The 21,804-nt window shown below is 38.8% G+C and overlaps 1 protein-coding gene across 2 annotated transcripts in view; it reads right to left on the bottom strand.

Annotated features, from left to right (window-relative positions):
* LOC124144207 (tripartite motif-containing protein 2-like) overlaps nucleotides 1–21,804 on the bottom strand; it is a 70,846-nt gene that overhangs the window by 31,745 nt on the left and 17,297 nt on the right. Inside the window, exon 1 of one of the 2 annotated variants that reach the window (XM_046513501.2) lies at nucleotides 17,247–17,417. The exons of the other annotated variant lie outside the window; for it this stretch is intronic. The gene's annotated coding sequence lies outside the window, so the exon portion shown is untranslated. Of the gene's footprint in view, nucleotides 1–17,246; nucleotides 17,418–21,804 lie in introns of those variants that run through there. 2 annotated transcript variants of the gene reach the window in all.

Below are 21,804 nucleotides of genomic sequence, written 5' to 3'. Positions count from 1 at the left end.
TACTACTAAAATACAAAATATTTAGATAAACAACAGTTTCAATATTTTTATTTTCACCTACTCTAATTTGTCAGTATAAACTCGGTGAACCATAAAAACAAGTGCAGCCCTAATGTACCATAATGGACCTGACCGACAGAAAGTACTGGAAGTCAAACTAATGACATTTTAGCCGAAGCCAAATGTCACTGCTTTGTATATAAACAATTGCCATCTGGTCACACATATATCCAACTAGGCTGTACATTTTATCAATCAGGGGTGGCTTGAAATATACGCCATATTTCATATGTAATGAAGTATCTCATATTGGTCTTTTTGACTCAAAAGGCACTACATGTATATGGAATATATTTTGTAATTATTTCTAATTTAAATTTTCACTTATTTTTACGTTTAATAATAAAATACTGCATTGCGATCATTGAGAAGCTGTTGTATAACAGGTTATATCCACTATGTCTGGAGTACAAAGGGTTAACACATCAACTGCCTTGTCCAACATTGATGGATTGCAGCAATTAATGAACGACAAGGAGTAACCGAACTGTTCCACTTAACCATCAGTGTCTTTGAGTACACAGTACATCATTGTCATTATCATTGTTATACTCTTAACATTCATGATGATAATGAATAGAAGTTACCTGCCATCCTCTTTCAAATCATAATTATCAAAATCAGTATCATCATCATCATCATTGTCATCATCAGTGGGGAGCAGCTGTGTGGGTTTAAATCAAAGATAAGCTTCATAAGATTTTATTCCTATCCTCAGAGTGTTCCTATACCTTTGCTCCGGTTTCACCAAAGTGGTGAACATCTATCATTGCATAAGCTTGTGCTTTCCTCCATCACTGACTTAATAATCTAATCTACCAGGAGTGAGTGAGTGAGTGAGTGAGTAAAAAGTGAGTGAGTGAAGCCCTCAAACAGGGGTCTGGTGCTGACAAACCTAAAAACATAATCAGGATGAACCAGGATTCGAACCCACAATCATCATTTTCTGGCATGCCAAAGTAATGCTAATCTGCACAGCAAATGGCGGCTCCTTACACAAATTGGTCACCTGTGGCGCCACCAAAGATTAATATAAGACACTGACCATTACCCCTTATCCTTACACATCCTTGCTTGTCAATTTTGACAATTAATCTTTGTTCTTCCACAAATAACCAAGAAAAACATTCAAACTTGTTAAGGAAAATTTCCAGTAATCTTTTGATCTTTATATTCACCTCAGGTAAACCTCAGGTAAACATCCCTCTCACCTGGCAGAGATGGCATTCCCACGCTGCTTCAACTTCTCAATGACAATTACGATAAGGTGTGTGATGTATCAACTTCCCAGAATTCCCTGTCAGACCCTTTCATCACAGATACCACAAAGTCCCACGTCACTGCTTATGTGCATGAATGAAACACAAAGAGTGTCTCTTTTTATATCAGGTCTATCTGGCAATATCAATAGCATACCTGTCTGTTTTCCGCTCGTTATGTCACCTGGTTGGACACAGGTGTGAACCTTACAGAATCTTGCTGGTTTCAATATCGAAAAATAATTGAATCATTGTGCAATATATCTTTATCAAGTTACATGGGTGGGGTGCGTTGGAGAGAGGTGGGGCAAAGAAAGGTCGTGAGTGAGTTTGTGAGTGAGTGAGTGAGTGAGTGAGTGAGGGAGGGAGGGAGGGAGGGATTATTATTCAAGGTCAGTATAGTATGCTTGTATATACTTGTATGCTGTCACAAAGAGACAACTAATGAGGATCAGGTGGTTAAAAGATTACAATATGGTTGATCAGTTGTCATCGTACCCGACTGGCCTGGTTCAATGTTTAATGCAGTCAACCACTGCTTTGATTGGTCCAGATTCCTTTCAGGCTGCATTGATATTGTTGGAATATTGCCGACCGTGGCGTAACATAACATTAACTTATTCACTCCTATACACACTGATGTAGAACCAATTTTTCCAAAAGGTAACACTGTAGCCATATAGAATATTTCCAATATCCACATGGGTTGTGGGGCAGCCTGTTGGTTAAAACATTCACTCGTCTTAATGGAGGTCTGGGTTCGATTCCCACACAGGCACACGGTGTGAAGCCAATTTCTGGTGTCAGTGCCTTGATGTTGCTTAAATATTGCTAAAAGTGGCGTAAACCCAAACTCACTCACTCATAATATCACTAGACAAAACAAGTTTAGTTAAAAAAGAAGATGCTGCTCTTCACAAAACAAAAACAAAAAGATCCATTTTTCCCGAAACAGAGAAGATCTTCATTTAATTTCTTCCCTTCATAAAACAAGGTAAAACTTACTATCACACGTCTCCCTCAAAGTACAAATATTCACCTCTACTCTCGAGTGCTAAATAAGGTTCCACCATCTCCCCAGCTCACTTCACTTGTTGTAAGAAGTGTCTCCTTTGCTTCTTAGGGTCATCTGTGCAAATATTTCCCTGTTTGATTTCATTTACATCTGACATGAACCCCCTTCCTAATTCAGTAGCCGGGTTAAAACCAGCATAATAGGGCTCTCCCCAGATGTTTGCACATAATTAGCCCCTGTTTGTGGGAGAGTATCCGGTATTCTTCCTTATAAAGAGGGCATGTTGTCATAGGAGCCTCATTATAAAAAATAGATGCAGAAGGACTTACAGGTTATCTAACAACAAAGAGTAACTAGGTCGATAACTACCGTATATCACATGCTTGGGGCTAAGCTGTTGCATAGTGAGAGTATTGTACCACAGATGGCGCACTCCATGACCAACAATAGCCTCCCCTAGAAAGGCTTAAACAACTTGATAATTTGTTCATCAGAATCAACCCTTGTTTAAAGTTATATTTAATATTTACATGGAGAATTTATGGTGAGATTCAAATGTGCATATATTAAGCAACAAAAGTGCCTTTTAGGATAAACATCTCCCTGCTAAGGTTTGAACAGTATTCCAATTATATCACGGTGTGTAAGTTTAATGTGGGAGGAAAGCCCAGAGTGATTCAGGTCTTTGCCAATTACCCCTTTGGTGAAACCCATAAGCATGGTGCTGAAAAACCTGGAAACAAAATCGGGATGAACCGGAATTCAAATCCACAATCACAGGTTCCTAGCAAGTCCAAGGGATGCAACTCTGCACAGCAAACTGCACTAAGGTTAAAAAAGGAAAAAAAAAAACTGTACTAAACTCTGCAGAAATATTTATTTTTTGAATTTTTTTATGAGGAATTGTCATTTCAAAACAACAAATATTTAAACTTGTCATAATACCATTCATTTTGCCTCAACAACCAGAAACAAAATAAATTTGTCATTGCCTACCCAGCTGTTCAGATAACATGCAACAGTAATTTTCAGTCTATGATATTTCACTGAAAAAAGCTCAAATTTATATAGTTGAACATCACTGTAATGAATGACTTCACACCCAATGGCAGGTGACATGCCCCTGACAAAGCTGGCTATGCAAATGTCCTGCTTCCTGTGTTACAATAGTCATGACAAGCAGTGTACTATTTAAACAATAACACACAGTATCTGTTTAACTTATAACAATAATTTAACAACTCATATCTAGCAAGCCATTCAATCTAAGGGCCCTTAACAGATCAACTACGGTAATTGCATGTGGGTTCTCTTGAAATGCCAGCTGGACATTCCATGAATGTCAAAGAGATATTTTCTTACTCTTGCATTGTGTCGAGTGCAACTTGCCTCGATTCTCCAAGTGGGTTACAAGCAGCAGAACACATAGTGGTTGGTCTGTAATATGTTACTTTGACACTTTGTTCAAATATTTGATATCAATAAAACATAGTCAAGAAATAATTTCAGACAAAATATTTGACATATTTTCGGACTAGTTTATAGATTAATTGCGATGTCTTGCTAAAAAAAAAATCATCTCTAATTAATTTCAATGTTTTAAGTTATAATTGTCATATAATATGATATATTCTGAATTCCATATTATCATTTTTCCTATTAAACTAAAATGTTGTGTAACAACATTATTTAGCTTTTTATGTACTTCAAGGGCATGGTATAACAAACTTATATCCATGTTATCAATCTGTGAACCAATTCTCTTTAAATTCACTTCAGCAAATTAAGAAAACTATTAAATATTTTACATAAATTGACTTAAACCTGAAACATATGTAATTATATATTTCATTTCAAATATACACTTCATAAATATTATTCCCCACACTAAAGTGAAATGACATTAATAGCGTCACATACAAGATTATTGCACTTATGTAGTGATGTGGATGCAAGCGTGTGTGTGGCTTCTTGTACCAGTTCGGACATATGCCAGTGTTATAGTGCCAGCCCAGTGAGATACCATGCCACAGTTTGATAAGGATACACCACTCAGACACAGTATAGTGAATACTTGTTTTAGCCCTTTTTGTTTGACATGGGCAGGTGATCGAACCACCAACCTTCCGCTCTGCGGGCCGACATTCTCCACCACACCCAGATATCAGCCTGTCTTACATATATTTCTTGGCAACAAATCAAACATAAGAAAGCAAGAGTTGTCCCCCTTGATGCACAAAGTTCATTTCTTGCCATAAATGACAGAGGCAGATCCAGATTTAAGCCAGTACTGACCTACTCACTGTGCAGCACGTCGTTATCCGTACTGGTGTCATGTATGTCAGTGGGTTGGCTGCGGAGGCTTGCTACTTACATACCCCATACAGTCATACATAGATAAGTAGTAATATCCTATGAGCTTTGAACCTCATTATGTATAAACAGTCACAGACAATATATTGTCTTTACTATTTATACACTAGGGTTGTATTCTAATTTTCCCATATGCACCACAATACCAAAACAAATTCATTTTGTGTTAAATATATTCTTTCTTGTGATGAAGTATAAACATGTTTTGACTCATGTTCCGATTCCATTTGTCAATAGAATATGTATTTATACACGAAAAGAATATATGTAAAATGGGAAACAAAGCTTGAAAATATTAAATCTTATTTATGATTTGATGTTCAGCCATATAAGGAACTATGTGAAATAAGGCCAAAATTATTTTTGTAAATATCAGAGATCTACAGAGTATATCTTTATTTTTCTAAAAATGTTAAGTTAAGGGTAGCCTAGTGGTTAAAGCATTTACTCGTTATGACAAAGATCCAGGTTTAGTTCCCAGATGGGTTCAATGTGAGAAGCCCACTCCAGTAACCTCTTCTGTTGTATTGCTGGTATATTGCACAAAGCAAAAACCACTCTCACTAACCCATCACTGAAACCTAGAGTTTGAATTTCTTTTTGACATTTGAAAATAATTGTTACAACGAAATAAACAAACACACATTACTTAAATTTGCGCGAGGTATTCAACAAGCTGTTGTGTGTATGTGTACCCTACAAGTTTGTTCCTATCTTCCACTAAAGTTGTTTCAGCCAGAGTATAAGAAGTCTCCAGTTTCGGTTTCTTCCCCACCCACATTCCATAACATTCACTAGAATAACAACTGGAGTCTGTTGGACAGAATTCAGCACCATGGCAACGATTGCTTATTTTTTCCGCCTGTCAAAGACACTTCTAAAATACATTCAGGCCAAGCTTGGACATTAGTCCTGCACCGTGAGTGGAATAAAGAAGATCTATCTATCATGTATGTATTTCATTGAGTGAGTTGGGTTTAACGCCGCTTTTAACAGTATTCCAGTTTTATCGCGGCTGTCAGCTTAATGTGGGAGGGAAGCCCGAAGTGATGCAGGTCTCAGACATTTACAACTTTGGTCTTTGGTGAAACCCATGAGTACGGGTATGGTGCTGACAAACCTAGAAACCTAATCGGGGCGAACCGGTATTTGAACCCACAATCATAGGTTTCTGGTGTGCCCAAGGGACGCAACTGTGCACAGCAAATTGCGGCACCTTAGCCGACTGGGCCACCCATGCCCCCGTATGTATTTCATGAAAACAAAGCCAAGCTAGATTTATAAAAGCATGTTAGAAATCAGCATCAGGAAAATTAAATGTTTTAATTTCAGAGGAGAGAAATGTATTGCGTAATAAAAGATTTCATGGACTATATGTTAGTCTACTTGGACATTAAGAATCCGTTTTAAAATCATAATATTTGTTTGCCAATGGAATATATGTAATCAACAAAATGGTTAATCACACCTCAGACTGACACAAAGATGAAAGACCATGAAGAGAATTACCTCCCCTGTGCCTTACAGCTAACACAACACTGCCAACTCTCTCACTCTATCATCTTTTTACGTGCCTGCTTGCGTGTTTGTACTAGTTTGTACTAGTCTGGACTAGTGCCAGTTTTATAGTGCCAGCTCACTGAGAAAACCAGGCCCAAGTTTAACAGGAATATCCCACTCACACACAGTATACTGACTCCAAACCGACCAGTCCTTGTTTTAGCCCCTTATGTGAAGCGCCAGGCAGGGTAACAACAAGTATTAATGTCGTTCCAAATGAAGCAGCTGGGGATCGAACCCTGACCTTCTGCTCTCCAGGCAGGTGCTCTGTCCACTAGACTATGTAGGTGGTCACTATACTGAGGAAGACCAAATCAATTACTTGTTTAACAGATAATCCTGTCACATTTTAGACATTACTGAATGTAACTAAAGTCTGCAATGGAAAATAATTTGTATCTTAATATTTAAATAAATATATATGGGGAATAAGTTTTACCTAAATATTTCAGGTACATTGACACATTGACTGATGCATGCTCTCCCCAAAACAGACTTCAGATTGAACCGAAGAATAGAGCTTTTCCGCAATAAAAGTCCCAGGGGGCTCAGTAATGGTGACATGTGGCACCACGTCACTTTGACTATGTCATGTCGATCACAGACTTAGAAGTCTGAAGCCTATTATAGATGGGGATTTTATTGTAAAATTGAAGAAAAACAACCAATGACACACTGGACCTTGAGTGTATTTATTACAAGAATAGTGAGTGAGTGTGTGAGTTTAGTTTTACGTCGTTTTTATCAATATTCCAGCAATATCACGGCGGGAAACACCAGAATTGGCTACACACATTGTACCCATGTCGGGAATTGAACCCGGGTCTTCGGCGTGACTAGCCAACGCTTTCACCACGAGGCTACCCTACCGCCCCCATTTCAAGAATAGAACCCCCCCACTACATATGAGTATAATAGGAAACATTTGGCGTCCAGTAAAACCCTGACGAGCATGTGCCATGGTTACGGTCACACATATATTTATTCACAATGGCCCCATACTCTTGGAGATAATAAATATATACAGCATGAATATTGTCACATCTATATTTATTCAAGGTCAGGTCTACTGTGAATTTCAACTAATTATCATTCATATCAATTTACATTTGTCAGGCGTAAAACTGACATGTTATGAGTGTGTAATATCCTCACCTTATTAAGCTTGTTATTATGAGGAGGGTTCATCAGTGAGGTTGATATTGTGTGAAGATATAATTGGGTGATGTTGATACTTGAGATGGCTCCTCAGTATCCCTGCTGTGTATCACATAGTCAGTATGATAACAGTCGTAACATCATGATGTTCACCGACATAATCAGCCCCGATAACAGTCCCTTATCACATACCTGTGTGTCATACTGATTCATCTCTTTTGCTGGTGAGCTAGACAAGTTTTATTCCTATTTCAGTTCTGCTGTTTGTTTGTTTGTTGTTCAATGTGGCCCTCGGTTATATTTCCGCTACATGATGGCAGTCAGTAAATAATCAAGTCTAGACCCAACAACCCAATGATTGACATCATGAGCATTAATCTACGCAATAGGGATATGATTGGGGACAAACGTGGGCTGGTGAAGACCAGTTCTAACACAGATCTTCATGGAGGACAAACATGGGTTGGTGAAGACCAATTCGAACCCGGATCTTCATGGAGGACAAACATGGGTTGGTGAAGACCAATTCTAACCCGGATCTTCATGGAGGACAAACATGGGTTGGTGAAGACCAATTCTAACCCGGATCTTCATGGAGGACAAACATGGGTTGGTGAAGACCAATTCTAACCCGGATCTTCATGGGGACAAACATGGGTTGGTGAAGACCAATTCTAACCCGGATCTTCATGGAGGACAAACATGGGTTGGTGAAGACCAATTCGAACCAGGATCTTCATGGAGGACAAACAGGGGTTGCTGAAGACCAATTCTAACCCGGATCTTCATGGAGGACAAACATGGGTTGGTGAAGACCAATTTTAACCAGGATCTTCATGGAGGACAAACAGGGGTTGCTGAAGACTAATTCTAACCCGGATCTTCATGGAGGACAAACAGGGGTTGCTGAAGACCAATTCTAACCCGGATCTTCATGGAGGACAAACATGGGTTGGTGAAGACCAATTCGAACCCGGATCTTCATGGAGGACAAACATGGGTTGGTGAAGACCAATTCGAACCAGGATCTTCATGGAGGACAAACATGGGCTGGTGAACACCAATTTTAACCAGGATCTTCATGGAGGACAAACATGGGTTGGTGAAGACCAATTCGAACCAGGATCTTCATGGAGGACAAACATGGGCTGGTGAAGACTAATTCTAACCCGGATCTTCATGGAGGACAAACAGGGGTTGCTGAAGACTAATTCTAACCCGGATCTTCATGGAGGACAAACAGGGGTTGGTGAAGACTAATTCTAACCCGGACCTTGGCGGGTTTATCCATGTCATCATATTTCTGGTATAGAAGTCCAAAATGATGCAGGTTTGGCATTTTGGTGAAGCCCATTAGCACAGGCATCTAACAGACCAAGGGTAATATTCTGAGGAATTAATGGATGAGTAATTGGATGAATGAGATCAGAAACAACAGCTAGCGACACCTGGCAGCTGAGAGAATTGCAACACCTTAGACACTTAAACAAAACACATTGCACTTTTAATTTGACCACCATCAATGTAAAATTATAATCTGTATACCAGGTGGTAACAAAACCCCTTAAAATAGATATATTACGAAAGTAACTGAATTTTCTTTCTGCAAGATTAATGAACACTGATACACACAAGACTACAGAACTGTAGCTCTCAATCTTCCTATGAATTTCCAGAAGTACCATTTGAAATACAAAACATCAATGCCAGTGAATAATCAGTCTCGATTATCTGCCGAAACAGATTCCATTGGGCGTAAAAGGAAATATAGTGATGAAATAATATAAATGGATCACTGAAAATCAGGTTATCGCAAACCTCATCTGAAAGTACTCATAAATTTTCAATATATATGAAAGGTCAGGTATTCTACTATCATCAAACCAATTACATTATCAAGCCTAGTAGCAGGTGAATGAGAAAAAGGTGAAAGCTAGGTTTATGAAGACAATGAATAAATCATGAGAATGTCAGACTGTAAGTTTCACTTGATGTAATTAACAATGGCACACATATCTCACAGCATTTGTCTTTCTGCTACCAGCAAGATCAGTTCCGAATCAATCAATTGCAATAAAAATACAATAAAATTGCTTCACTTCTGAAAAACAATGAGATGAACTGTATGCTCCTTGGCCTCATCAACAATCGACATCTACTCCAGCAGCCACACTGTACAGTGAGCTTGAAACATAAGACGATGAGCTGATGAGTGCTGACATCTACTCCAGCAGCCACACAGTACAGTGAGCTTGAAACATAAGACGATGAGCTGATGAGTGCTGACATCTACTCCAGCAGCCACACAGTACAGTGAGCTGGAAACATAAGACGATGAGCTGATGAGTGCTGACATCTACTCCAGCAGCCACAATGTACAGTGAGCTTGAAACATAAGACGATGAGCTGATGAGTGCTGACATCTACTCCAGCAGCCACACAGTACAGTGAGCTGGAAACATAAGACGATGAGCTGATGAGTGCTGAAATCTACTCCAGCAGCCACACAGTACAGTGAGCATGAAACATAAGATGATGAGCTGATGAGTGCTGACATCTACTCCAGCAGCCACGCAGTACAGTGAGCTTGAAACATAAGACGATGCGCTGATGAGTGCTGACATCTACTCCAGCAGCCACACAGTACAGTGAGCTTGAAACATAAGACGATGAGCTGATGAGTGCTGACATCTACTCCAGCAGCCACACAGTACAGTGAGCTTGAAACATAAGACGATGCGCTGATGAGTGCTGAAAAGCAATATCAGACAAACAGGAAGAGCCTGCATCTCATTATGTTTGTCCTTCCTGCCTATAACACATATACATGTATATGTATACCCTGTGTGTTGTCAATGTCACGCAAGTATACTCTATGCAATAAATCTAGTCAATATCACATGTTATACTCCATGCAAGAATCTCGTCAATATCACACTGGGTATAACCCTGCAGCAATCAATTGATAATGACATATGTTGTATACAGTCACTAATTGGGCATGATAAAAATAGTTTTTTTTTCATTTTGAAGCTCAAGTTTATTTTTGTCTCTGATAATGCATTTCTTGCACAAGCAACACATGCTCCCAGTGCACAAGCACCCCATCAGCTGTCACATCTCTGGCTTATAATGTACCAGTTGATTAAATGTATTTTTTTCTTTTGTGATATCCCTCACACTGATGTTGTAATCTTTAATCATCATATTTTTCTAAATTTCTATCCATTCAAATTCACACAAATATTTAACTTAAAAGTGATAAACATTCTTTTTATCAAATGTTCCTTCCTGCGCACAAATTTCAGAGAAATGTCCTAATTTCTATATGCTTCTGAACAATTCAAAAGAGTGAGTGAGTGAGTATGGTTTTACGCGGCTTTTAGCAATATTCCGGCAATATAACGGCGGGGGACACCAGAAATGGGCTTCACACATTATACCCATGTCGGGAATCGAACCCGGGTCTTCGGCGTGACGAGCGAACGCTTTAACCACTAGGCTACCTGACTGCCCCCAATTCAAAGGAAATGTCAATACATCTCTACTTCATAATTCAGTGGAATAATCTCCTTCAACTGTGCACAGTTTGTGTTGAATTAGCTAAAAAGAAATGTGTGCACGGTGAGTGAATACACAGGTCAGTAGCTGGTAATATATTTTCATCATAACGTCAAAATAAGATATGGCGTAACTTACATGGTTAAAATAATAAATATACTGCACATAATAATATACGACAGTTACGACACATGGCAAGTGATTTGCAGTGGAGCTAAATCACATCAACGAACAAGTACATCTATGACAGACACCCATGACCTTGACATTCAAAAAAGCGACATGCACAGGTCACACAGACTTAAAGTTTAACTTTTATTACTTGGCAACTTAACACCAGATTACCTACTAAAACACAGGAAAAAAGTGACGTCTTTCTGCCTCACACATGCACAGGAGGTTTGAGAAGCAAGATACTATTATGTGCGTAACTGTTTATGGATAGTTGACAGTGAAGAGGACTTCTGTTGAAAGTCTGAAGATGTTTTATAGAGTGATGCCAGCTGAAAAACAGGATTTCTGGTTCTGATGTAAGAGAGACATTAAATTTGTAGAAATTATAAACATCAAACAAATCATTTAACAGTTCACCTGTTGGATTATATATTTCTACAGTACCATATGCTGGTGGTGAGAGGAGACTATAGCATTGGGATTGGGTGATCAGGCTCTGTGACCTGACTGATTGAGTGTCATCATGATGGTGTGGAGCAGTGCTCATACTTTCAGTCACTGGTTTGCCTGGTCCAGATTCAATCATGAAGACAATCTCACCCAAGTGTCTTTTGACAGCAAATAAATCAACACAACTTTACACAAGTTTAAAACTCCAAGGTGTGATTCTATTTATTATCTAAAATCATTTTTCAAACTTTTTCAGTTTTAAAACAGTAATCACCATTGTCTTGAGTGTGAAAAGCACAGCTAACCAGCTTCAGTAGCAGAGACATTAGTGATGTCATTTGATTGTGATGTCATGGTAACCTATGACTTCAGAAATGGTCTGCAAAGCATTGTGATGCAAGTTTATGGGAGATATTGCTTGATTTCACCCAAGGATATCTCCTGTAGAAGCCAGTTTGGGATGATAAATACAGGTTGCAGTGTAATAGCTGGAATTCTGTTGACAACATTGTTTAACCACATTAACTCACTCATTCACTCAAATGTCACATTTAAAGATGCTTAATCTTACTGATTTACCCCATTAAACCTTAACATTGATAACACTGATTTATTATCACCGAACTATTTGATATTTCTTTTTTATTCACAACACCAATTTTTAACTTGCTTTCAAGAACAGAGAAAATATATTTGACAGCGACTGTTTACTTGCGCCGTATTGTTCAACTGAGAGAGCTTTGTAAGTACACATGAAGAGATCTAATAACGTTTGATAGTAAGTCCTTGTACTAGAGAGAGGCTACTTTGAATATATAAGTAATATCCATTTCAGTGTTTATACTAGTAACCTGGCAGCTATCAACAGTGTGATTAGTGGAGTCTTTGTACATGCCATTGTGGTTCAATCATATGCCATCAAATATCCACACTTAACTATTGTCGAGTGCTATGTACTCTTTGAACCTAGCGAATCAATAGATATAAAATTTGTTCTGTTTCATATTCAGACTTTTAAAAAAATGACATTTTGACTGGTTAATACTGTGGAAATAAAAATGTGTACAAATGCTAATTTACAGCAGACAAATAGTGAAATAAAGTGGTAATAAAACATATTTTTCTTAACAATGCCTTTAATATTTGTTCTGGGTAAAATAATTTGTCTTACAGAAGAGTTATAAATTAATGTTATGCAACCATATGAAGTTAAACGATACTTATCATGAGCGAGTGAACGACTTGGTTGTAACGCCACTTTAAACAGTATTACAGTTATATCGTGACGTGTCAGCTTAATGTGGGAGGAAAGCCCAAAGTGACGCAGGTCTCAGACATTTACCACATTAGTAAAACCCACAAGCACAGGTATGGTGCTGACAAACCTAGAAACATAATCTGGGTGAACCGGGATTCGAACCTACAATCATAGGTGTCTGGCATGTCCAAGGGACACAACTCTGCACAGTGAATTGTGGCGACAAGTGGGCTACCCATGCCTCCATACTTAACATGATTGTTTGTTTGTTTCTTTGTTTCTCTGTTTAACGCCACACTCAGCAATATTCAAGCTATATGATGGTGGTCTGTAAATAATCAAGTCTGGACCAGACAGTTCAGTGATTGACATCATGAGCAAGATCCATGCAATTGGGATCGATGACATGCATCAACCAAGTCAGTGAGCCTGACCACCCGACCCGTTAGTCGCCTCTTACGACAAGCATAGTCACCTTTTACAACAAGCACGGGTTGCTGCAGACCTATTTTAACCCGGATTTTCATGGATAACTTTACATAAGAAACCCACAGAGACCACACTCACACCAAACTGTGAATCTGAATGTAGGCCTTTTCAAATCAGACACACCTTCTGCTGTATTAAAACATATTTTTATCTTGCCAACAGCCAGCCCAACTGTCACATCCACTTGAATCATTATCACATTCCTTATCATGCTCCAGATGAACTGTCCAGATCAATCGTAAACATGCATCAACTGGAAATTACTCGAACAGGAGCAAATGAAAAACACTTGACATATTTGCATTTCATAAAACTTCAAATTCCAGAAGACACTGAAACTTGAATACCAACAGGAAAAAAGAATTCTTAGATGATAAATAGCACTTTTCTAATCACTCTAAACTGAAATAATAACGTTGAAAAAGAAATTAACTAAAAAATTAAAGATGTGAATTTTGGTCCCATCTGTTCCAGCTGGTAAACTGAGTTCATCCCTCTCCTCATTTTGTTTTTTGGACTTCGTAACAAAACATTCTGCATTCAACTGAGACCTCAGTTTAAGATTTTAATCTGTTGTTTTTATTGTGTCTCACCGGAGGAGAGGGACACATCTCGAAGTTCGACTGTATGTTAAGACTGGGTTCAGCAATCTGGCGGAGCTTACACTGCCAACAGCTGAAGGATTCAGGCAGAGGACTTTTTGCCGCGAATTCTAACATTGAGTTTTTACCCTGTCTGCCTGCAGAGCAGATAACATAGAGAGGAGTGTGCCACTGTGCATGCGGAAGAGCAGTTGTTGTTTGTGGTGGAGATTATATAGAAGTGATGAGATTGGCTAACCCAGAATTTTGATTGTCATACCAGCAGCCCTGGGTCACGCCGACCTTGTCTTGTTTTGAATGTTATCGTCACAAGCATCCATATATCAGCATCCAGATGATAAAAACAATCTTTAGTCATCATTTTAGTCAACTGTAGATTAAGATTATTATCATCGATGCAGAAGTGATGTGGTGATATTGACGTTTTTGAAATATAATCTCAGGCTTGCAGTGTCAGTGTGACATTGTAATATGAGAAATAATAGTGTGTTCCTATTCATAGCATTTCATAGATCATTGTCACTATTATCACATTGTAAACAATGTTTATATATTTGCCATTGTTCTCGTTGTCAATATTGTTCATATTTGTATTTTTGTTATTATTGTCACTATTGTCATCAATTACGATATTGCCATTGTAGTCATTGTCAATCTTGGTAAATATTGTCATCATTGTTATTTAATTGTCTTCCTCATATTACTGTCATTGCTATCTATTGACAAATTGTAAACAATGTTTATATAATTGTCACGGTACTCATTGTCATTTTTGTTATTATGGTCATTATTTTATTGTCATTGTTATCAAAGTCGATGTTTGTTATTATTTAAGTTATTGTTGTTATTGTCACCATATTATTGTCATTGTCAGCAATGTAAATATTCTCATTATTAAGGTCAACAAAATTGTTAAGCCTTAGGTTTTAGCAATACAAAATATGTTCTGGATCCCCTAAAACTATTTTGTTTCTCTTTCAGAGAGGAAAGTAAACAAAATTCCCTGATTTGGTTGCCCCCATCTCCAATATTAAATGGCCAGTCCCTTTAGTAACAATTGATTGTGACCCTACCTTGAACTTGCAACAAACATTATGCAAGATTTATGCCTTACTATAACAGTAGTGAATGGCAATGTGGTTGTTAACCTTCCAGTGCCTAAAAGGCAGCTTTGGATGTATACTCCCCAGGGAGCGGAGAATGATTCTTGAGGGCACACTGATCCAGTGACCAGGTAATAGCGCTTTGAGCATACCCCTGAGTGGTGTGGAAATATGTGCAATATAAATGTCCTATTATTATTAGTGAGTGAGTGAGTGCGGATGGTTTTACGCCGCTTTTAGCAATATTCCAGCAATATTCCAGCAATGTCACAGAGGGGTACACCGGAAATGGGCTTCACATATTGTACCCATGTCGGGAATCGAACCTGGGTCTTCGGCATGACGAGCGAACGCTTTAACCACTAGGCTAACCGACCACCCCCTATTATTATTATAAACAATGTCACATTACATATCAAATATGAAATAATCAAGTAAGTATAAGATATATGGATGAACAACTTCTTTATTACAATTAGGAGCGACGTTTCGGTGTAGGTTCTAACACAGTTATCAAGCAAGTGATAGCGCCTAATTGTATTAAAGCAGTTGTTCATCCATACATTTAATCCTCACTTAGTACTCCAACTTCTAAATGCCTCTCAAAGGAGTTGTGAAATAATCAGCTCTGTATCGCATCTGTCTCAGAACATAACAACTATATGTCCCAAACAGCTCCTATTCCTGTCTCCCAGATCAGATGGAAGCAGCATGTCTGACCTTGAGACCATTCGTGGAATGGCCACACGCTTCCACCATATGCCTCCATTCCCTGGTTGTGTCATATGTTAACACACATGCTTTGAACAACTGTCAAAGGTGATCATCATGAAATAAATCAATAAAACTATGAAATTGTATGAATATTACACTAGGGATAATAGGTATCAAATTCTATTGTTACCCAAGCATGATCGAGGACACTATAACTTGCTTGTGGCTTTTATCATTACCACTGCTGCATGATAAGGCAAGATACCGCAGAGTCTGCTGCATGATAAGGCAAGATACCGCAGTGTCTGCTGCATGATAAGGCAAGATACCACAGTGTCTGTTGACTGGGAAAGTGTGGTGTTTGCTGTCTTAAAAAGTGGAAATCAACACATGGGGCAATACCCCAGTATATTCACATTGCTGCAGTGTCATCAATCATCAAAGTCATAGTGAAATATTTTATGTCAATTCATCAAGCACCAGCTCTAACTTTGTCAGGCACTGTATGGACATTATTATTACTACATGTATTATTATTGGACTCGTTACGTTGTAGATGCATGAATACCCTCGTTACGTTGTCTTGCTTGACAACGGTATAAGGATCTATACCGAAACGTCGCTTTTTACAGTATTAAAGAAGTTGTTATCCATAAAATTGTGTCTATCTTGTCATCCGCCAACTTCTAAGTAATGCCTATCAAACAAGTTAGGTTAATTAATAAGTCAACATATGCCAAAAGGCAAACAATTACTCATAGAATAAACATAAAACAATACGTGTTTTGTAAAATTCTGGTGCAAATGTGACTCATATGATTTCAGGAAAATGGTTATGTATTGTAAGATATATTCTGACATCTCCAGTAACTGTTTGCTTCAATATGAACAGATCACCCCTCCCATAGTTGCTTTGTCAGCAAACAGAAACCCTAGGATAAACAGAGGTATGCATTTCTAATCAATATTTCTCATGAATAAGATATAATTTAGACCTCCCCTGATACAATATTCTAGAACATTCTACATGCATAGATCAGCCTTACTAACCATTATTTTATGCAAAATACAGAAATATGATCAGTTTAACATAATATTATTTTTTACAGTTTTTACAGCACAATCTATTTGACCATGCTTCTGGTCGGACTGTCAATTTATGAAACACAATTTCCCAATAAATTCCACGACAATTCTGCCACAATGGTTTTTACAATGGCATCTTACCATACAGTTCTGGCCATGAGCCAAGATTTGGCATCACAATTAGGCTGGTTGGTTATTAGGCATTACAACATAGAAACTGTAGACACAAGAATATATTTTAGGTTGACAGCAAATGACAAAGGGAAATTTATCTGACCCCTCTCATTTAACAAAGGAGTACATTTAACAGCTGACAGTACTTCTCCAGGCTGACCCTCTACAATGAATACCAGCAAGAGATGCTCGTGTTATTTTTACATTTACCTTGCCGGCATAGCGTGTGTTCCGAAAGCCATCTTGGTGTGTCTGTGTCCCGAGCCTCACTGTGATTCAGGTGATTATGATAGAATATGTTAAACAGTCCAAGTATTGATCTCCACCAGGCCCGGGCTACAGTGCAAGGGATCTGCAGCACCCACGTTATCGAACCTTGTGAATGAAAGCATCGATGACTCACCGGCTACATGCATACTCCTTGCCTTCACTACAATCCAGAGCAATGTGCATGTGTTGGTTTGTCTCACTGACGACCATTCTCAACACCTAGAGGTAAACTGGGAAATCCCCTATCAACTTAAAACCATTATTTTTTTATATTTGACAAATTGGAGAGTATTTGTATATGCTTCAGTGAACTAGCCCTCACAAAGGTTTAAGAAAACTGGAGACAAGCTGTTGAGTTGAATAGAGCTAAATAAAGACAGTGAATTTTCGTATCCTTTTGTCAAATTCTTAAAGACAATTACAGCTCTTAATTCATGAAACAAGGCTCCAAATTATTCATTTTTGGGGGCTATTCCTGTTTTCACTTACATGTTAAATATGACAATGTTTTATTCAAGAAAACAATTACAATATTGTCGAGATAACAATGGTCCTTTGTTATAAAAACAACATGCTTCTGTTATCACAAAAAAAAATAAAGTTATCTCTGACCTAGAAGGGCAGGCTCATTATGACTGTCAGTCATCTCCAAAAAATACACCACCATGACACATGTCAAGAAAATATTATATGGATATGAATACATAACCTACCGATCTTTTCCTTAACAATTTCAGATAAGAGTTTAGAACCCATGTCAAAAATTACAAATGCGATAAACTTAAGGTGAAAAATACCACTTAATCATTTACGATCAATCACCTTGACAGGCAGTATTGTTCTGGTGCAGAGACACTGAGTACAGGGATCTGTATACAGTGTATTAGGACACTGTGTGTGTGCACCTAGCGGGGTGAGTGCTATCAACCATTCATGCTGCTTTTATTTAGTCTGAAACAGTCACAGGATTATTATCCAATATTCATGTTCCGAGCCATCTATCAACTCCAAAGTGACACAGATAATGGTGGTCTATACATAAATATTAACACTGTTGTATTATCCATCAATACTCAGACTAAATGATGACTTACTGATATGGACAGATTTGTTTGTGATACAGACATGAAAAATTCAGACACTCAGACATCAAACATAATGATTTTCTTTTTGAAAAGAGTGAGTGAGTGAGTATGGTTTTATGCTGCTTTTGGTAATATTCCAGCAATATCACGGTGGGGGACCCCAGAAAGGGCTTCACACATTGTACCCAAGTGAACCCGGACATTACAAGTGACATTTGTTCGTTCCTGAGTGAGTGAGTGAGGGAGTCCTGACATTGCAGGAGTTTGCAGCTATTTGTCTCCTAAAACTAAGAAATACTAAACACCTGATACAAAATAATAAAGAATTTACCATATTCAAATTACTTAGATGCATATTAAACAATATGTGCCAAAGAAAATCCTTGCATTTCTCGAACAAACAGCGACGCCTTTAAAAAAACTTTCAAATCAACGACAACATGACATCTTTCACTCTGAAATTACACTGTACCCAACAAATATTTGTCAAGCACTGCCATTATATGATTACCTTGACACAAGCAGAGAGGTCCCCATCACCAGGTTCCTGTCTGAAGCAGCAATAAACTCCGAAATGTGTGCTTCCACTGATGCACACACTAAATCCACATGTTGGGAAATTGGGTAATGTGAGGACAACCTCCCTGACGAAAATCAATTTCAGTCCAACTTGGGCCACAGCGGACATCTTAGATGCCCCAACATGTTTTCAAGTAATGAATATATTTTCCATGAGAACTATAATTGTCTCGTCTTCCCTAATCAATCTGTGATGCTTCAAGGCAGACAATCGTCTCCCTGTTAATCGGGCCAGGTCATACATCAAACTTAGGCCATTATTACTTTACAGCAACCCAGTCATTAAACACCACAGTGTATCTAATGAGTCATTACAAGAACGTATTTCCCCATAGCTTATGTGATACGTAAGTAATCTGATACCATCATTAAAGCCTACTCTAATGACACACTATGATATTATTCCTTGTTTCTTTTGTGACATGTTTAACAATAACTGGCTTTATTCATACACAGATATAATTATTATATTCTATGCTGCTGCTTCATATTGTCTCAGAAAGGAGACACTTGTTGAACTTGGAATTAAAGGGGCGCTCTGCCCCTCAGTTAGTATGTCATACAGACCATGATACAAACATATTCAATATAGCCAATGCAAGTCTATAATAGTTGGCAAGTCTAGATTACAGCAATTTCTGAAAATGAAGAAAGTCCCCTGGTTTCTTTTTATTAAATAACAATTGTGTTTTTCTGTAAAATATTTTCATTTCAGAGACACGATGTTAGTCTACTTCTCAGTTTTGACCCAACTTTCTGCCTTAGCCTACATATTGTAATAATAGTGCCAAGTGTAAAACTTAAATATTATTTAGTCAATATTGTTTTGCATATTTGGAGGTATAAATGTATATATAGGCATACTGTATAAACATACTCAAGACAGCTCTTGTATTAATAAATATGTCAACAATATTAACTTTACAGACTGCTTATTCAATCGTTAAATGCACACAAAAATTGCATGGTTATCCAATCAAATGACAAGGAATCATTTGCTATTTATCATAAAGTTGGAGTTTTGCAGGTAACTAGAGTGGTGTTTCACTGAAATTTGATGGGACTGTCCCCCTTTAAGAAATGGCAAAGAAAAGTCACCTACAATGACTAAAGAATATTAAGTTTTCATATAATAGCTTCTACACCCAACATTTGATAGAGCCTCTTACATACTGTGTTGAAAACAACTCCAACATACAAGTGTCAGAAACAGCCTCTACATCCTAAAACATTTTTTCCTAAAACCCAAAATGTAGAGACAGCATGAGTGAGTGAGTATGGTTTTGCGCTGCTTTTAGCAATATTCCAGCAATATCACGGTTGGGGACACCAGGAATGGGCTTCACACAATGTACCCATGTCTACACCAAGTGTTAGAAATAGCCTCTACATCCTATGTTCACAAAATAGCCCGAACACAAAAATGTTATAAATAGCCTCTCCACCCAGTGTTTGAAATAAGTATTAATCGCACAGTGAACAGACTAGACAGTTACACAACATCGCTATTTCCAAACTATGCACCTTAAATGTTTTATATGGAAGAGAAAATTAATTATTGATTTTCGCATGTAGCTGTGGCAATGTATTTGAAGTAAATACTGTGACTTGGCACATCACCAGGTAAATTTGCACAAATTGCTTTTTCGGGCCTTTTTTCACCAACAGTGACACTGACTCTCTATAAAAAGGTGATGTATGTTAAATTCTCTAATTGATTTAGCGATTAGGTAAAAGTTTCCTCAACTCACATGATTACTTTGCACACTCTCTTCAATTCTAAACCAAAGATACAAATGTCTCCTTCAAATATGCCTGCAGAAGTCTACCATTCATTTAGGTTGGGAGGGAGGGTGGATGGGTGGATGGATGGGTGGATGAATGAGTGGGTGAGTGGATGGGTGGATGGGTGTGTGGATGGGTGTGTGGATGGGTGTGTGGATGGGTGGATGGGTGTGTGGATGGGTGGATGGGTGAGTGTATGGGTGGATGGGTGTGTGGATGGGTCGATGGGTGTGTGGATGGGTGAGTGGATGGGTGGATGGGTGTGTGGATGGGTGGATGGGTGTGTGGATGGTTGGATGGGTGTGTGGATGGGTGAGTGGATGGGTGGATGGGTGTGTGGATGGGTCGATGGGTGTGTGGATGGGTGAGTGGATGGGTGTGTGGATGGGTCGATGGGTGTGTGGATGGGTGGATGGGTGTGTGGATGGGTGAGTGGATGGGTGGATGGGTGTGTGGATGGGTCGATGGGTGTGTGGATGGGTGAGTGGATGGGTGGATGGGTGGATTGATTGATGGGTGTGTGGATGGGTGGATGGGTGTGTGGATGGGTGGATGGGTGGATGGTAGAGTGTATGGGTGGATTGATGGATGGGTGTGTGGATGGGTCGATGGGTGTGTGGATGGGTGAGTGGATGGGTGGATGGGTGGATTGATGGATGGGTGTGTGGATGGGTGGATGGGTGTGTGGATGGGTGAGTAGATGGGTGGATGGTAGAGTGTATGGGTGGATTGATGGATGGGTGTGTGGATGGGTGTGTGGATGGGTGGATGGGTGTGTGGATGGGTGAGTGGATGGGTGGATTGATGGATGGGTGTGTGGATGGGTCGATGGGTGTGTGGATGGGTGAGTGGATGGGTGGATGGGTGGATTGATGGATGGGTGTGTGGATGGGTGGATGGGTGTGTGGATGGGTGGATGGGTGGATGGGTGGATGGTAGAGTGTATGGGTGGATGGGTGTGTGGATGGGTCTGTGGATGGGTGGATGGGTGGATTGATGGATGGGTGTGTGGATGGGTGGATGGGTGTGTGGATTGGTGGATGGGTGGA

This window comes from Haliotis rufescens, unplaced genomic scaffold (assembly GCF_023055435.1).
Source record: "Haliotis rufescens isolate VD_foot unplaced genomic scaffold, xgHalRufe1.0.p SCAF_7, whole genome shotgun sequence".
In the NCBI taxonomy this organism is placed as follows: domain Eukaryota; kingdom Metazoa; phylum Mollusca; class Gastropoda; order Lepetellida; family Haliotidae; genus Haliotis; species Haliotis rufescens.
Note: the sequence above shows the minus strand (reverse complement) of the source record. Positions and strands in the feature narration are given on the sequence as shown.